The 5,548-nt window shown below is 49.1% G+C and overlaps 1 pseudogene; it reads left to right on the forward strand.

Moving 5' to 3' along the window:
• The first annotated feature begins 4,835 nt into the window (after positions 1-4,835).
• LOC103652359 (uncharacterized) lies at positions 4,836-5,322 on the forward strand (annotated as a pseudogene).
• Positions 5,323-5,548: the final 226 nt, after the last annotated feature.

The following is a 5,548-nucleotide window of genomic DNA, read 5'->3' on the forward strand; positions in this document are numbered from 1 at the left end:
ATGGACCCTGCTCTTGCTTCGATTCTCCAGACTCTCACTCAGCAGCAGGCTCACCTGGCAGCCGAGCAGGCCCGTTTATCCGATAGGATGCTCTCGATGTTTCAGAACATGCAGGACAGGCAGGATGCACTTCAGCAGCAGCTTATTCAGGATAGGGCAGAGAATAGGGCATTCATGGCCCTCATGCTTCAGCATTCTGGTATCTCAGCACCTCCGGTTCAGTCTGCTCCGCCTTCTTCGCTTCACGCTCCAGTGGTGCCTTCGATCTTGTCTGCACCCCCTGCTGTTACCTCTCCGCTCCGGCCGGTCACCTTGGCGTTCACTTCTCCGGTTCTCAGCTCTGTCTGCCCGCAGCCGCCAGTGCCACCAGCGTCTGCTGTTACCACTACCGCTATGGCAGTATCTGTGACCGCTTCTGTTCCGGTAGCTCCTGCAGCGCTGCCTGCGTCCGAGTCAGTACCAGCTCCAGCTTCTACCGCAAATCCTGGATCCGAGACTGACTCTGACCCTCCGTCGGCGTTCGCTCTGCTACCTCGACCTCGACCGGATGCACCCCCGCCGCCTCCTCCTGCATCAGATGTTTAGGTTCAGGTCCCTTTTGGTGTTTGACGCCAAAGGGGGAGAGATATGAGTTGTGAGAGCTAGGGGGAGTTCGAGAGTTAGTAGAGAGTCAGAGTCATTTTGATGTAATATATGTGCTTGCTACTCTCTGTACTAGCTTTATGTTTTTGGCTCACAAACTCGTCATATACTCTCGTTGCGTATGTTTGACTGTGTGTACTATGCTTTCACCTTATATCACCAGTCTTCCAGCTCTTGTTTCATTAATTTACTTTCTCTTTTATATATGAACAAGAATCTTATGATGTGTATGCGCTCACTCTTATTATTATGGTACACATTCTTTCTGTCAAAAGTTACTGAGTATAACTAACCATTCTTTCTATTGACAGAAACTTCAAAACAAACTACTCTCTCAAAACTTCTAGGGTTGTCATCAATCACCAAAAAGGGGGAGATTGAAAGCATCTAGGCCCCTGGTTGGTTTTAGTGATTAATGACAACGTAATATTATATGTGACTAACGTGTGTTTTGCAGAGACAAATGGTAAGTTAGGTCGCATGACAGGTAGAAGTACTACAACGGTGAAAACAATCCCGGAGATAAGAACTCGAAGCGACGGCTAAAACGACGGAACAAAAGGTGAAGGTCTAAGGAGTCCGAGTGTCAAGGAGATGTGGACACTCGCGATTTAGTTAGGTCTTTTATTCTCTTTTAGCCGTACTATAAAGAGGGGTTGTCGATGAGTAGTTTGACCAAGAGAGTTCTAGTGTAGTGTTGGTGCGCAATCACACTCATATACAGTGCTAGGTGTCACTCTAGAACTCACACAAAAGTTAGAACGAAAACCGATTTGAAAATCAGCTGAAAACAAGATTTAGTGTTTCTGGCTTAGGGGCACCGGACTGTCCGGTGTGCACCGGACTGTCCGGTGCACCCTCTGCTAGGTGGGGCCAAGCTGGTCCACAGCAGTGTTTTTACCTTCCCAGAAACCCGAGAGCGCAGAGTTTGAAGTTAAATTTTAGTGGCACACCGGACACCGCACCGGACTGTCCGGTGTGCACCGGACAGTGAACTGTTCACTGTCCGGTGCGCCATGAGTCCAACGGCTAGCTGTCAGAACTAGCCGTTGGAAGTGACCGTTGGCGCACCGGTGGCGCACCGTTGGCGCACCGGTGGCGCACCGGACTGTCCGGTGCGCCATCACGCAGCACATTGCCTGTAACGGCTAGTTGGTGGGTGAGGGCTATTTATACCCCCTCCACCCACCATATTCAATGTCTTGCACTCCACATTTATTCCAGCACCTTGGTAGAGTATTGCAAGCACCAAAAGCCTAGTGAGAAGATTAGAGAATCATAATCCGTGCTTGTTCCTCATTAGCGCTAGTGAGAGCCACCTAGAGCACACACCACTTGCATTAGGCTTCTCTTGGTCAAGCGAAAGTCTATGGCTTGTTACTCTTGGTGATCGACATCACCTAGACGGCTTGGTGGCGTTGGGAGCTCGGTGATCACCGTGAAGATCTTGTTGGTGACCCGACTCAATTTTGTAAGCGGTCTCGAGGGATCCACCGCGCCGGAGTGGCAAAGGATCATCTCGTAGTGAGCACTTGGTTCTTGCGAGGACCAAGGGGGAGCGATACCCTTGCGCGGGTGCTCCAACGAGGACTAGTGGAGAGTGCCGACTCTTCGATACCTCGGGAAAAAAATTGGAGGAGTCTTCTAAACTTTGCTTTACATTCCGCACTTAATTCAAGCACTTTGCATTGTGTATTTGTTTAGCAAGTATTTGAAGCATTGTCTTAGCTTTGTCACATTTCTAGTATTATTCTCTTAGTGCTAGTTGTTGGGGTGAAGTTGGGCTCTTGTTTAGCTCTTGCTTAGGTTTTAATTAGTGTTGATTTTTAGAAAAGCCCAATTCACCCCCCTCTTGGGCATCGTGATCCTTTCAATAAAGTCTAAATATTACAACTATAGAAAGTCTATAGCTTACTAAATTAAAGATATTAAACAATAAAAGCGTCATTTGACTACATTAAGTCTAAATATTACAACCACATAAAGTTTATAGCTTACTAAATTAAAGAAATTCAACAATACAAGCTTCATTGGGCCGGACTGGCCCAAGCTCAGCCCATACGTGTGGGCCGTGCTGGGGTCTGATAGGCCGAAATGTGAGATATGGTCTAGACCCATCTTCAGGTCATGCTAGCTCGATCAATATTATATATAGTTTCATGCTAAGTCATGATTTGGACTCCTATTTTTAGACTATGATCATACTGGCCAAGAAGTCCGACCCATATTCTCATCACTACATATAGTGCATATACATTTCAATCAGCCGTCATTCTACTTGCTCGGACGCTCGTCCATTGCCTCGTTGGCTGACTGTTCGGAAACCACCGTAGCTTGCTTGCACGTGTCATCTTGGCTCGAGACTCGATCCACCAAAGTGTTCGATCAAAAGGGTGCTAGTGCAGAGCTCCCAGAGACCACAGTCGACCTCGATCAACTAGGCCTAGACAAAATAAACTAAAACCAAAGAATCCAACCGATCTAGGACTTGTTTGGACAATCTCGGATTGAAGTGGATTAAGGTGATATGGAACGTATCGAAGTGTAATATGAATTAATTTCTCTTTCAATCCCTTCAATACAACTCAATTCACTTCAATCCCTTTTTACCCAAACAAAGCCTTAATCGGAACCAAAACCAAATTAACGGAACCGAATTACCAATTCTAAATTTTGTAATAACCGACCAAAACCGAAATTACTATCAATACTGTTGTAATGCTCGCTGGTACTGTTGTTACTCGCTGGTGTCTGCTAGCTCTCTAGCTATGGCTGTTTACCTGTTGTGGACTAGTGGTTGTGGATTTCTGGATTGGACAGCTACTGTGATTTCTATTATGTCATTTTGTGATATGAAGTTGTTGAGCACTTGAACTTATTTGGATAAATATCAACTATCTAATATCTTTTGTATATCTGTGAACTCGTGGATTATGCCTAAAATAGGATAAGATATATGTTGCTCAAATTTTCTGAATTTGGTTGTTTTGCTGGATTCACTAAAGGTCGGTTAATTTAGTTAAATGCGAAACAGAACCAAATTAACAAAAACCAAAATTCTTGATTTCACATAACCAACATATACATTTCGGTTCTGCTTTAGAACTGAATTTTATAAAAAAATTGAGGAACCCAACCGAACAGATTCGCTCCATCCTGCTTTCTGTGGGCAGCGCCGTAGTGGCAGCACGGTGTATGCACGAGCAGCACAGCGGCAATGTCTATCGTCGGCGTTTGTTTACTGCGCCAGGACGGTACGCCGTAAAGGTTTGAAGTGCAGATCGATCTCACGCACGTATGCTATCAGGTATCAGGCTTGCAATTGTTCCCGTGAATCATTTATTTTCATAAAAACAACTTGTTCACGACGTGAAGACTTGGAAACTCGAATAATCCTTTTTCCTAAAAAAAAGAATTGGGTTCGTAATTACTTATGAACAATTATTTTATCTGTCTGGGAGATTATCCTGACCGTTCATCACCAGTAGCAGTAGATTAGAGATTGCTTTGAAAGATAATATATGATGCGAGTTTTTGTATAAATTATAATCGACATTCATGTTCTCTCTGAAGCAACCATCATGAGATAACGTTCACCTCGGGCGCCAGCAGCCCCTCCCTATACGAGATAGTTCCGATCCCCCGTGCAGCCCATACCAGGCGCCAACCACGCACCTCACACCACGGTTTAGCACGTGTCTTACTCAGCCGTGATTACCGTCTCCCCTGCAAGCCGCGCCGCATCCGATCCTCGCTCTGATATCCCCCATCTTGCTGGGCACCCCCGAGCTCACCAGTCACCACCATGAGCACCCCCGAGCTGTCGTCGTCCATGTCCATGCAACGCGGCGTCGCACGATCAGGACGCCAAGAACAGCGGCAGCCATGCAGCGCAGTCGGCCCTGGCGATCAAGTTGCGACGTTTTCTGTTTCTTCTCCTTTTATTCAGGGCAGATAACTACCCGCATGTTCGCTCGGCCATCTACGGAAAGGAGCTATTCTCCAGGGCGCATGCAGATATATCAAACAAGTGAACTGTCCGAGGCTTATGTGCTCAACAGACATCTACGCGTGACTCTGGTCGGAGTCGGACTTCGGACCTTGCCTCACGCTACATATAAATCCCCCGCGGCCCCGCTTCTTCCCATTCTCGCTTCCTGCTCGTCTCCATCCAGTCTTCCACGGCGCCTCAGATGGCCATCCCGATGCTGCCTCACGAGATTTGCCGCCGGGCCAAGATGACGGCCTCCGTGCTGGCGGCGGTTCCAGCCCCAGCGGCGCCAGAGAAGCTGCGGCTGTCGGACCTCGATTGGATCTGCAACCTCGGCGCTGGCGGCTTAGCCAGCGTCTGCAAGGCACGCCACTGCCGCACCGGCGCGGTCTTCGCTGTAAAGATATCGTTCGACCAGGACCCGCTCGTCGTAGAGAAGGAGGCCGAGGTGCTCAAAATCGCTGCTGGGGCGACGCACGTCATCGACTTCTACGCCCTGCTCCGCGAGCCCGGCTACAAGGCCGCGCTCGTGCTCGAGTACATGGACGCTGGTTCTCTAGGCAGTCTCCTGCGGCGGCGCCGGCGCGGGGGGCTGCGAATCCCGGAGGCAGCCGTCGCCGAGGTGGCCATGCAGTGCGTCCAGGGGCTACTCCAGCTCCACTACCGCGGCATCGCGCACCTCGACGTAAAACCTGACAACATCCTCGCCAACTCCCGCGGGGAGATCAAGTTTAGCGACTTCAACATTTCGAGGGTCGTTGGCTCCGGCGAGGTGCCCATCACCGGCGGCACTAAGAAGTACTTCAGCCCCGAGCGGTTCGCGCCCAAAGCCCGCGCTGGGCCAATCGGCGCCATGAAGGCGGATGTCTGGGGCCTCGGCGTCACCGTCCTAGAGCTCTTCATGGGGCGACTCTC

The sequence above is a fragment of the Zea mays genome, chromosome 3 (genome assembly GCF_902167145.1).
Source record: "Zea mays cultivar B73 chromosome 3, Zm-B73-REFERENCE-NAM-5.0, whole genome shotgun sequence".
NCBI classification, from domain to species: domain Eukaryota; kingdom Viridiplantae; phylum Streptophyta; class Magnoliopsida; order Poales; family Poaceae; genus Zea; species Zea mays.